We start from the raw sequence: 13,819 nt of genomic DNA on the forward strand, positions 1-13,819 counted from the left end.
TGACTGGACTAGGTGAATGGTCTCGATAGGGCTGAATGACTGGACTGGGTGAATGGTCTGGATAGGGCTGAGTGACTGGACTAGGTGAATGGTCTGGATAGGGCTGAATGACTGGACTGGGTGAATGGTCTGGATAGGGCTGAAGTACTGGACTGGATAGGGCTGAGTGACTGGACTGAGTGAATGGTCTGGATAGGGCTGAGTGACTGGACTGGGTGAATGGTCTGGATAGGGCTGAGTGACTGGACTGGATAGAGCTGAGTGACTGGACTGGGTGAATGGTCTGGATAGGGCTGAGTGACTGGGCTGGGTGAATGGTCTGGATAGGGCTGAGTGACTGGGCTGAGTGACTGGACTAGGTGAATGGTCTGGATAGGGCTGAGTGACTGGCTGGGTGAATGGTCTGGATAGGACTGGACTGGGTGAATGGTCTGGATAGGACTGAGTGACTGGACTAGGTGAATGGTCTGGATAGGGCTGAGTGACTGGACTGGGTGAATGGTCTGGATAGGGACTGAGTGACTGACTGGACTAGGTGAATGGTCTGGATAGGGCTGAGTGACTGGACTGGGTGAATGGTCTGGACTGAGTGACTGGACTGGTGAATGGTCTGGATAGGGCTGAGGACTGGACTGGGTGAATGGTCTGGATAGGGCTGAATGGTCTGACTGACTGGACTGGGTGAATGGTCTGGATAGGGCTGAGTGACTGGACTAGGTGAATGGTCTGGATAGGGCTGAATGACTGGACTGGGTGAATGGTCTGGATAGGGCTGAGTGACTGGACTAGGTGAATGGTCTGGATAGGGCTGAATGACTGGACTGGGTGAATGGTCTGGATAGGGCTGAGTGACTGGACTAGGTGAATGGTCTGGATAGGGCTGAATGACTGGACTGGGTGAATGGTCTGGATAGGGCTGAGTGACTGGACTGGGTGAATGGTCTGGATAGGGCTGAGTGACTGGACTGGGTGAATGGTCTGGATAGGGCTGAGTGACTGGGCTGGGTGAATGGTCTGGATAGGGCTGAGTGACTGGACTGGGTGAGTGGTCTGGATAGGGCTGAGTGACTGGACTGGATAGAGCTGAGTGACTGGACAGGGTGAATGGTCTGGATAGGGCTGAGTGACTGGGCTGGGTGAATGGTCTGGATAGGGCTGAGTGACTGGACTGGATAGAGCTGAGTGACTGGACTGGGTGAATGGTCTGGATAGGACTGAGTGACTGGACTGGGTGAATGGTCTGGATAGGGCTGAGTGACTGGACTAGGTGAATGGTCTGGATAGGGCTGAATGACTGGACTGGGTGAATGGTCTGGATAGGGCTGAGTGACTGGACTAGGTAAATGGTCTGGATAGGGCTGAGTGACTGGACTGGATAGGGCTGAGTGACTGGACTGAGTGACTGGACTAGGTGAATGGTCTGGATAGGGCTGAGTGACTGGACTGGGTGAATGGTCTGGATAGGACTGAGTGACTGGACTAGGTGAATGTTCTGGATAGGGCTGAGTGACTGGACTGGGTGAATGGTCTGGATAGGGCTGAGTGACTGGGCTGGGTGAATGGTCTGGATAGGGCTGAGGGACTGGACTGGGTGAATGGTCTGGATAGGGCTGAGTGACTGGACTAGGTGAATGGTCTGGATAGGGCTGAATGACTGGACTGGGTGAATGGTCTGGATAGGGCTGAGTGACTGGACTAGGTGAATGGTCTGGATAGGGCTGAATGACTGGACTGGGTGAATGGTCTGGATAGGGCTGAAGTACTGGACTGGATAGGGCTGAGTGACTGGACTGGGTGAATGGTCTGGATAGGGCTGAGTGACTGGACTGGATAGAGCTGAGTGACTGGACTGGGTGAATGGTCTGGATAGGGCTGAGTGACTTGGCTGGGTGAATGGTCTGGATAGGGCTGAGTGACTGGGCTGGGTGAATGGTCTGGATTGGGCTGAGTGACTGGACTAGGTGAATGGTCTGGATAAGGCTGAATGACTGGACTGGGTGAATGGTCTGGATAGGGCAGAGTGACTGGGCTGGGTGAATGGTCTGGATAGGGCTGAGTGACTGGACTGGGTGAATGGTCTGGATAGGGCTGAGTGACTGGACTGGATAGAGCTGAGTGACTGGACTGAGAGAATGGTCTGGATAGGACTGAGTGACTGGACTAGGTGAATGGTCTGGATAGGGCTGAATGACTGGACTGGGTGAATGGTCTGGATAGGGCTGAGTGACTGGACTAGGTAAATGGTCTGGATAGGGCTGAGTGACTGGACTGGATAGGGCTGAGTGACTGGGCTGAGTGACTGGACTAGGTGAATGGTCTGGATAGGGCTGAGTGACTGGACTGTGTGAATGGTCTGGATAGGACTGAGTGACTGGACTAGGTGAATGGTCTGGATAGGGCTGAGTGACTGGACTGGACTGGATAGAGCTGAGTGACTGGACTGGGTGAATGGTCTGGATAGGACTGAGTGACTGGACTGGGTGAATGGTCTGGATAGGGCTGAGTGACTGGGCTGGGTGAATGGTCTGGATTGGGCTGAGTGACTGGACTAGGTGAATGGTCTGGATAAGGCTGAATGACTGGACTGGGTGAATGGTCTGGATAGGGCAGAGTGACTGGGCTGGGTGAATGGTCTGGATAGGGCTGAGTGACTGGACTGGGTGAATGGTCTGGATAGGGCTGAGTGACTGGACTGGATAGAGCTGAGTGACTGGACTGGGTGAATGGTCTGGATAGGACTGAGTGACTGGACTAGGTGAATGGTCTGGATAGGGCTGAATGACTGGACTGGGTGAATGGTCTGGATAGGGCTGAGTGACTGGACTAGGTAAATGGTCTGGATAGGGCTGAGTGACTGGACTGGATAGGGCTGAGTGACTGGGCTGAGTGACTGGACTAGGTGAATGGTCTGGATAGGGCTGAGTGACTGGACTGTGTGAATGGTCTGGATAGGACTGAGTGACTGGACTAGGTGAATGGTCTGGATAGGGCTGAGTGACTGGACTGGGTGAATGGTCTGGATATGGCTGAGTGACTGGTCTGGATAGTGGTGGGGGACTGGACTAGGTAGAGCTGAGTGATTGGACTGAGTGACTGGACTGGGTGAATGGTCTGGATAGGGCTGAGTGACTGGACTGGGTGAATGGTCTGGATAGGGCTGAATGACTGGACTGGGTGAATGGTCTGGATAGGGCTGAGTGACTGGACTAGGTAAATGGTCTGGATAGGGCTGAGTGACTGGACTGGATAGGGCTGAGTGACTGGACTGGGTGAATGGTCTGGATAGGGCTGAGTGACTGGACTAGGTGAATGGTCTGGATAGGGCTGAGTGACTGGACTGGATAGGGCTGAGTGACTGGACTGGGTGAATGGTCTGGATAGGGCTGAGTGACTGGACTGGGTGAATGGTCTAGATAGGGCTGAGTGACTGGACTGGGTGAATGGTCTGGATAGGGCTGAGTGACTGGGCTGAGTGAATGGTCTGGATAGGGCTGAGTGACTGGGCTGAGTGAATGGTCTGGATAGGGCTGAGTGACTGGGCTGAGTGAATGGTCTGGATAGGGCTGAGTGACTGGACTGGGTGAATGGTCTGGATAGTGGTGGGGGACTGGACTGGGTAGGGCTGAGTGACTGGACTGGGTGAATGGTCTGGATAGGGCTGAGTGACTGGACTAGGTGAATGTTCTGGATAGGGCTGAATGACTGGACTGGGTGAATGGTCTGGATAGGGCTGAGTGACTGGACTAGGTGAATGGTCTCGATAGGGCTGAATGACTGGACTGGGTGAATGGTCTGGATAGGGCTGAGTGACTGGACTAGGTGAATGGTCTGGATAGGGCTGAATGACTGGACTGGGTGAATGGTCTGGATAGGGCTGAAGACTACTGTGAATGGTCTGGATAGGGCTGGGACTGACTGGGTGAATGGTCTGGACTGACTGGACTGAATGGTCTGGACTGGGTAGGGCTGAGTGACTGGGCTGGGTGAATGGTCTGGATAGGGCTGAGTGACTGGACTGGACTGGATAGAGCTGAGTGACTGGACTGGGTGAATGGTCTGGATAGGACTGAGTGACTGGACTGGGTGAATGGTCTGGATAGGGCTGAGTGACTGGGCTGGGTGAATGGTCTGGATAGGGCTGAGTGACTGGACTAGGTGAATGGTCTGGATAAGGCTGAATGACTGGACGGGGTGAATGGTCTGGATAGGGCTGAGTGACTGGACTGGGTGAATGGTCTGGATAGGGCTGAGTGACTGGACTGGGTGAATGGTCTGGATAGGGCTGAGTGACTGGACTGGATAGAGCTGAGTGACTGGACTGGGTGAATGGTCTGGATAGTGGTGGGGGACTGGACTGGGTAGGGCTGAGTGACTGGACTGGGTGAATGGTCTGGATAGGGCTGAGTGACTGTACTAGGTAAATGGTCTGGATAGGGCTGAGTGACTGGAATGGATAGGGCTGAGTGACTGGGCTGAGTGACTGGACTAGGTGAATGGTCTGGATAGGGCTGAGTGACTGGACAGGGTGAATGGTCTGGATAGGACTGAGTGACTGGACTAGGTGAATGGTCTGGATAGGGCTGAGTGACTGGACTGGGTGAATGGTCTGGATATGGCTGAGTGACTGGACTGGGTGAATGGTCTGGATAGTGGTGGGGGACTGGACTGGGTAGGGCTGAGTGACTGGACTAGGTGAATGGTCTGGATAGGGCTGAATGACTGGACTGGGTGAATGGTCTGGATAGGGCTGAGTGACTGGACTAGGTGAATGGTCTGGATAGGGCTGAGTGACTGGACTAGGTAAATGGTCTGGATAGGGCTGAGTGACTGGACTGGATAGGGCTGAGTGACTGGACTGAGTGACTGGACTGGGTGAATGGTCTGGATAGGGCTGAGTGACTGGACTAGGTGAATGTTCTGGATAGGGGTGAATGACTGGACTGGGTGAATGGTCTGGATAGGGCTGAGTGACTGGACTGGATAGGGCTGAGTGACTGGACTGAGTGACTGGACTGGGTGAATGGTCTGGATAGGGCTGAGTGACTGGACTAGGTGAATGTTCTGGATAGGGCTGAGTGACTGGACTGGGTAAATGGTCTGGATAGGGCTGAGTGACTGGACTGAATAGGGCTGAGTGACTGGACTGAGTGACTGGACTGGGTGAATGGTCTGGATAGGGCTGAGTGACTGGACTAGGTGAATGTTCTGGATAGGGGTGAATGACTGGACTGGGTGAATGGTCTGGATAGGGCTGAGTGACTGGACTGGATAGGGCTGAGTGACTGGACTAGGTGAATGTTCTGGATAGGGGTGAATGACTGGACTGGGTGAATGGTCTGGATAGGGCTGAGTGACTGGACTGGATAGAGCTGAGTGACTGGACTGGGTGAATGGTCTGGATAGGACTGAGTGACTGGACTGGGTGAATGGTCTGGATAGGGCTGAGTGACTGTACTGGGTGAATGGTCTGGATAGGGCTGAGTGACTGGGCTGAGTGAATGGTCTGGATAGGGCTGAGTGACTGGACTATGTGATTGGTCTAGATAGGGCTGAATGACTGGACTGGGTGAATGGTCTGGATAGGGCTGAGTGACTGGGCTGGGTGAATGGTCTGGATAGGGCTGAGTGACTGGACTGGATAGAGCTGAGTGATTGGACTGGGTGAATGGTCTGGATAGGACTGAGTGACTGGACTGGGTGAATGGTCTGGATAGGGCTGAGTGACTGGACTGAGTGAATGGTCTGGATAGGGCTGAGTGACTGGACTGGATAGAGCTGAGTGACTGGACTGGGTGAATGGTCTGGATAGGGCTGAGTGACTGGACTGAGTGAATGGTCTGGATAGGGCTGAGTGACTGGACTGGATAGGGCTGAGTGACTGGACTGGGTGAATGGTCTGGAAAGGGCTGAGTGACTGGACTGGGTGAATGGTCTGGAAAGGGCTGAGTGACTGGACTGGGTGAATGGTCTGGATAGGGCTGAGTGACTGGACTCGGTGAATGGTCTGGATAGGGCTGAGTGACTGGACTAGGTGAATGGTCTGGATAGGGCTGAGTGACTGGGCTGGGTGAATGGTCTGGATAGGGCTGAGTGACTGGACTGAGTGACTGGACTGGGTGAATGGTCTGCATAGGGCTGAGTGACTGGACTAGGTGAATGGTCTGGATAGGGCTGAGTGACTGGGCTGGGTGAATGGTCTGGATAGGGCTGAGTGACTGGACTGAGTGACTGGACTGGGTGAATGGTCTGGCTAGTGGTGGGGGACTGGACTGGGTAGGGCTGAGTGACTGGACTGAGTGACTGGACTGGGTGAATGGTCTGCATAGGGCTGAGTGACTGGACTAGGTGAATGGTCTGGATAGGGCTGAGTGACTGGGCTGGGTGAATGGTCTGGCTAGTGGTGGGGGACTGGACTGGGTAGGGCTGAGTGACTGGACTGAGTGACTGGACTGGGTGAATGGTCTGCATAGGGCTGAGTGACTGGACTAGGTGAATGGTCTGGATAGGGCTGAGTGACTGGGCTGAGTGAATGGTCTGGATAGGGCTGAGTGACTGGACTATGTGATTGGTCTAGATAGGGCTGAATGACTGGACTGGGTGAATGGTCTGGATAGGGCTGAGTGACTGGGCTGGGTGAATGGTCTGGATAGGGCTGAGTGACTGGACTGGATAGAGCTGAGTGACTGGACTGGGTGAATGGTCTGGATAGGACTGAGTGACTGGACTGGGTGAATGGTCTGGATAGGGCTGAGTGACTGGACTGGATAGAGCTGAGTGACTGGACTGGGTGAATGGTCTGGATAGGACTGAGTGACTGAACTGGGTGAATGGTCTGGATAGGGCTGAGTGACTGGACTGAGTGAATGGTCTGGATAGGGCTGAGTGACTGGACTGGATAGGGCTGAGTGACTGGACTGGGTGAATGGTCTGGAAAGGGCTGAGTGACTGGACTGGGTGAATGGTCTGGATAGGGCTGAGTGACTGGACTCGGTGAATGGTCTGGATAGGGCTGAGTGACTGGACTAGGTGAATGGTCTGGATAGGGCTGAGTGACTGGGCTGGGTGAATGGTCTGGATAGGGCTGAGTGACTGGACTGAGTGACTGGACTGGGTGAATGGTCTGCATAGGGCTGAGTGACTGGACTAGGTGAATGGTCTGGATAGGGCTGAGTGACTGGGCTGGGTGAATGGTCTGGATAGGGCTGAGTGACTGGACTGAGTGACTGGACTGGGTGAATGGTCTGGCTAGTGGTGGGGGACTGGACTGGGTAGGGCTGAGTGACTGGACTGAGTGACTGGACTGGGTGAATGGTCTGCATAGGGCTGAGTGACTGGACTAGGTGAATGGTCTGGATAGGGCTGAGTGACTGGGCTGGGTGAATGGTCTGGCTAGTGGTGGGGGACTGGACTGGGTAGGGCTGAGTGACTGGACTGAGTGACTGGACTGGGTGAATGGTCTGCATAGGGCTGAGTGACTGGACTAGGTGAATGGTCTGGATAGGGCTGAGTGACTGGGCTGAGTGAATGGTCTGGATAGGGCTGAGTGACTGGACTATGTGATTGGTCTAGATAGGGCTGAATGACTGGACTGGGTGAATGGTCTGGATAGGGCTGAGTGACTGGGCTGGGTGAATGGTCTGGATAGGGCTGAGTGACTGGACTGGATAGAGCTGAGTGACTGGACTGGGTGAATGGTCTGGATAGGACTGAGTGACTGGACTGGGTGAATGGTCTGGATAGGGCTGAGTGACTGGACTGGATAGAGCTGAGTGACTGGACTGGGTGAATGGTCTGGATAGGACTGAGTGACTGAACTGGGTGAATGGTCTGGATAGGGCTGAGTGACTGGACTGAGTGAATGGTCTGGATAGGGCTGAGTGACTGGACTGGATAGGGCTGAGTGACTGGACTGGGTGAATGGTCTGGAAAGGGCTGAGTGACTGGACTGGGTGAATGGTCTGGATAGGGCTGAGTGACTGGACTCGGTGAATGGTCTGGATAGGGCTGAGTGACTGGACTAGGTAAATGGTCTGGATAGGGCTGAAGTACTGGACTGGATAGGGTTGGGCAGCTCTCAACAGGACAGTAGATCTCCAGGAAGAGGGTTGCGCAGCTCTCAACAGGACAGTAGATCTCCAGGAAGAGGGTTGGGCAGCTCTCAACAGGACAGTAGATTTCCAGGAAGAGGGTTGCGCAGCTCTCAACAGGACAGTAGATCTCCAGGAAGAGGGTTGCGCTGGCCTGGTGTAGATGAAGGGGTGGAGATAATTTTTAAGCCTCGATACAATTCAGACATGGACTTAAGTTTGTGTGCTCCATTCAGTGGATGAACGGGGTGCGGTAATAGGCGGTTGTAGGTGCCAGGCGCACCGGTTTCTGTCAAGAACTGCAACGCTGCTGGGTTTTTCACACTCCAGTTTCCCCTGTGTATCAAGAATGGTCCACCACCCAAAGGACATCCGGCCAACTTGACACAATTGTGGGAAGCATTTAAATCAAACATGTGGAATGCTGTCGACACCTTGTGAGAGTGTGTGGGGTGGGGTTGGGTAGGTGTGTGTGGGGTGGGGGTTGGGTAGGTGTGTAGGTGGTGGGGGGGGTTGGGTAGGTGTGTGGGGTGGGGGTTGGGTAGGTGTGTGGGGTGGGGGTTGGGTAGGTGTGTGGGGTGGGGGTTGGGTAGGTGTGTGGGGTGGGGGTTGGGTAGGTGTGTGGGGTGGGGGTTGGGTAGGTGTGTGGGTGTTTAGTCCAAGTAATTCTGTGAGCAGCTCTGGAGGTTGTGTGGGTGGGGGGGTAATAACAGGACGGCTCCAGACATGAGTGATTCAGAGAGAACAGTAGTTCCAACCAATAGCCTTGTTTCCTGGGAAATACAATGTTTTGTTGGTGTGAACCAGCCAACCTGGACTGTTTTTGCAGTATGCCGACCCCTTTCATTGCATACTCTGGATTAGTCACCGGGGTTGCCAGATTGGGTCGCAGAGTTGCCAGATTGGGTCGCAGAGTTGCCAGATTGGGTCGCAGAGTTGCCAGATTGGGTCGCAGAGTTGCCAGATTGGGTCGCAGAGTTGCTAGATTTGTGATCTTTTACCAAAGGCGTTGAGGGGGGGAAAACTGGAGATTAAGAGCTCTAAAATAATTCAGATTGGACAACGTAAAACTTTTAAATTATCTTTTTAATTCCACATACATGAAATAACATTTCCCTCCAGATAACAGTTATGCTTGGGTGTTTTGTATGAAAATTTCCAAAAAGACATGGACAAAGACAACCGGCCCAACAACAACCTCCCTTTTCTCCCCATTAACGAGTTCTGAACCACAAGTATCAAAAGAAAACCTTAAAATGAAAATAAAAACTGGGGATGGAAAGAAGAAGCAGCAACTAGAAGCAGCAACGAGGGGAAATTCTTCCTGCTCTGCTGGTTTAAAAACAGTCTGAGTATTAGGAGTCCTCTTTGTTCTAGACTTTTCCCAAACCTCCTACTTGACACAGAAATACAAAATGACGTTAGCAGGTCAGTGAAACTGAAGAAGAAGAAAGTGGAGCAGAACAGTGACAGTTTAATGGAATGTAACATCACTATCCAACTATCCCTCCTATGTAGGGAGCCCTACTCCCTACATAGTGCACTACTGGAGCCCCTACATAGTGCACTACTGGAGCCCTACTCCCTACATAGTGCACTACTGGAGCCCTACTCCTACATAGTGCACTACTGGAGCCCTACTCCTACATAGTGCACTACTGGAGCCCTACTCCCTACATAGTGCACTACTGGAGCCCTACTCCCTACATAGTGCACTACTGGAGCCCTACTCCCTACATAGTGCACTACTATAGTGCACTACTGGAGCCCTACTCCCTACATAGTGCACTACTGGAGCCCTACTCCCTACATAGTGCACTACTGGAGCCCTACTCCCTACATAGTGCACTACTGGAGCCCTACTCCCTACATAGTGCACTACTGGAGCCCTACTCCCTACATAGTGCACTGCACTACTGGAGCCCTACTCCCTACATAGTGCACTACTGGAGCCCTACTCCCCATACATAGAGCACTACTGGAGCCCTACTCCCTACATAGTGCACTACTGGAGCCCCCTACTGGAGCCCCATAGTGCACTACTGGAGCCCTACTCCCTACATAGTGCACTACTGGAGCCCTACTCCCTACATAGTGCACTACTGGAGCCCTACTCCCTACATAGTGCACTACTGGAGCCCTACTCCCTACATAGTGCACTACTGGAGCCCTACTCCCTACATAGTGCACTACTGGAGCCCTACTCCCTACATAGTGCACTACTGGAGCCCTACTCCCTACATAGTGCACTACATAGTGCACTACTGGAGCCCTACTCCCTACATAGTGCACTACTAGTGCACTACTAGCCCTACTCCCTACATAGTGCACTACTGGAGCCCTACTCCCTACATAGTGCACTACTGGAACCCTACTCCCTACATAGTGCACTACTGGAGCCCTACTCCCTACATAGTGCACTACTGGAGCCCTACTCCCTACATAGTGCACTACTGGAGCCCTACTCCCTACATAGTGCACTACTGGAGCCCTACTCCCTACATAGTGCACTACTGGAACCCTACTCCCTACATAGTGCACTACTGGAACCCTACATAGTGCACTACCTACATAGTGCACTACTGGAACCCTATAGTGCACCTACACTATACATAGTGCACTACTGGAACCCTACTAGAGCACCCCTACATAGTGCACTACTGGAACCCTATTCCCTACATAGTGCACTACTGGAACCCTATTCCCTACATAGTGCACTACTGGAACCCTACTCCCTACATAGTGCACTACTGGACTACCTACATAGTGCACTACTGGAACCCTATTCCCTACATAGTGCACTACTGGAACCCTACATAGTGCACTACTGGAACCCTATTCCTACATAGTGCACTACTGGAACCCTACTCCCTACATAGTGCACTACTGGAACACTACATAGTGCACTACTGGAACCCTACTCCCTACATAGTGCACTACTGGAACACTACATAGTGCACTACTGGAACTACTCCCTACATAGTGCACTACTGGAACATAGTGCACCTACATAGTGCACTACTGGAACACTACATAGTGCACTACTGGAACACTACATACACTAGAACACTACATAGTGCACTACTGTGCACTAACACTACATAGTGCACTACTGGAACACTACATAGTGCACTACTGGAACACTACATAGTGCACTACTGAACACACATAGTGCACTACTGGAACCCTACTCCTACATAGTGCACTACTGGAACCCTACTCCCTACATAGTGCACCTGGAACCCTACTCCCTACATAGTGCACTACTCCCTACATAGTGCACTACTGGAAACTCCCTACATAGTGCACTACTTGAACCCTACATAGTGCACTACTGGAACCCTACTCCCTACATAGTGCACTACTGGAACCCTACTCCCTACATAGTGCACTACTGGAACCCTACTCCCTACATAGTGCACTACTGGAACCCTACTCCCTACATAGTGCACTACTGGAACCCTACATAGTGCACTACTGGAACCCTACATAGTGCACTACTGGAGCCCTACATAGTGCACTACTGGAACCCTATTCCCTACATAGTGCACTACTGGAATCCTACTCCCTACATAGTGCACGGGTGTTTGACCAAGCTCCATAGGGTTCTGGTCTAAAAGTAGTGTACTTCATAGGGAATAGGGTGCCATTTGGGGAGCAGAACAACGACCACGCCAACCCACCATCGATAAGACGCCATCAGGACTATCCCCTAATGCTCCTGCCGTCAGTCGCCTGGCTACAGACTAAAACCGCTCGATGCTGCCTCCTCCAATCAAGAGAGACTGATGTCGAACCACAAATGAATCAAGCAATGTTGTCAAGCACAAGATCTTTACCATGTAGACAGGTAGAGGACTAGACCAGGTTAGTTCCCAACCTGACCACAGGTAGAGGACTAGACCAGGTTAGTTCCCAACCTGAACACAGGTAGAGGACTAGACCAGGTTAATTCCCAACCTGAACACAGGTAGAGGACTAGACCAGGTTAATTCCCAACCTGACCACAGGTAGAGGACTAGACCAGGTTAGTTCCCAACCTGACACAGGTAGAGGACTAGACCAGGTTAATTCCCAACCTGAACACAGGTAGAGGACTAGACCAGGTTAGTTCCCAACCTGAACACAGGTAGAGGACTAGACCAGGTTAATTCCCAACCTGAACACAGGTAGAGGACTAGACCAGGTTAATTCCCAACCTGAACACAGGTAGAGGACTAGACCAGGTTAATTCCCAACCTGAACACAGGTAGAGGACTAGACCAGGTTAATTCCCAACCTGACACTGAGACACAGGTTAGTTCACAACCTGACCACAGGTAGAGGACTAGACCAGGTTAATTCACAACCTGACCACAGGTAGAGGACTAGACCAGGTTGTTCCCAACCTGAACACAGGTAGAGGACTAGACCAGGTTAATTCCCAACCTGAACACAGGTAGAGGACTAGACCAGGTTAATTCCCAACCTGAACACAGGTAGAGGACTAGACCAGGTTAATTCCCAACCTGAACACAGGTAGAGGACTAGACCAGGTTAATTCCCAACCTGAACACAGGTAGAGGACTAGACCAGGTTAGTTCCCAACCTGAACACAGGTAGAGGACTAGACCAGGTTAATTCAACCAACACAGGTAGAACTAGACAGGTTAATTCCCAACCTGAACACAGGTAGAGGACTAGACCAGGTTAATTCCCAACCTGACCACAGGTAGAGGACTAGACCAGGTTAATTCACAACCTGACCACAGGTAGAGGACTAGACCAGGTTAGTTCACAACCTGACCACAGGTAGAGGACTAGACCAGGTTAATTCACAACCTGACCACAGGTAGAGGACTAGACCAGGTTAGTTCACAACCTGACCACAGGTAGAGGATTAGACCAGGTTAGTTCCCAACCTGAACACAGGTAGAGGACTAGACCAGGTTAGTTCCCAACCTGAACACAGGTAGAGGACTAGACCAGGTTAGTTCCCAACCTGAACACAGGTAGAGGACTAGACCAGGTTAATTCCCAACCTGAACACAGGTAGAGGACTAGACCAGGTTAATTCACAACCTGAACACAGGTAGAGGACTAGACCAGGTTAGTTCACAACCTGACCACAGGTAGAGGACTAGACCAGGTTAATTCACAACCTGAACACAGGTAGAGGACTAGACCAGGTTAATTCCCAACCTGAACACAGGTGGAGGACTAGACCAGGTTAGTTCACAACCTGAACTTGCCACATTGCATGAGTTGAGAACTACATGTAACACCCTGTTTCTCCGCCCACAAATAATTATACGCTCAGTAGATAAGTCCCTCACCCCAACATACCATAATATATGTCCCAAAACCCCTCCCACAACCAAGTCCTGGAACTAAACCCCTCCCACAACCAAGTCCTGGAACGAAATCCCTCCCACAACCAAGTCCTGGAACTAAACCCCTCCCACAACCAAGTCCTGGAACGAAACCCCTCCCACAACCAAGTCCTGGAACTAAACCCCTCCCACAACCAAGTCCTGGAACTAAACCCCTCCCACAACCAAGTCCTGGAACGAAACCCCTCCCACAACCAAGTCCTGGAACGAAACCCCTCCCACAACCAAGTCCTGGAACGAAACCCCTCCCACAACCAAGTCCTGGAACGAAACCCCTCCCACAACCAAGTCCTGGAACTAATCCCCTCCCACAGCCAAGTCCTGGAATGAAACCCCTCCCACAGCCAAGTCCTGGAATGA

At 52.2% G+C, this 13,819-nt stretch overlaps 1 long non-coding RNA gene across 1 annotated transcript; it reads right to left on the minus strand.

Moving 5' to 3' along the window:
* Positions 1–11,650: 11,650 nt before the first annotated feature.
* On the minus strand, positions 11,651–13,707 carry LOC124022320. The gene is made up of 3 exons (XR_006836359.1): positions 12,749–13,707; positions 12,167–12,366; positions 11,651–12,087 (listed from the first exon to the last, which is right to left on the minus strand). It is a non-coding gene; the product is annotated as an uncharacterized LOC124022320 (long non-coding RNA).
* Positions 13,708–13,819: the final 112 nt, after the last annotated feature.

The sequence above is a fragment of the Oncorhynchus gorbuscha genome, unplaced genomic scaffold (genome assembly GCF_021184085.1).
Source record: "Oncorhynchus gorbuscha isolate QuinsamMale2020 ecotype Even-year unplaced genomic scaffold, OgorEven_v1.0 Un_scaffold_1335, whole genome shotgun sequence".
Lineage (NCBI taxonomy): Eukaryota > Metazoa > Chordata > Actinopteri > Salmoniformes > Salmonidae > Oncorhynchus > Oncorhynchus gorbuscha.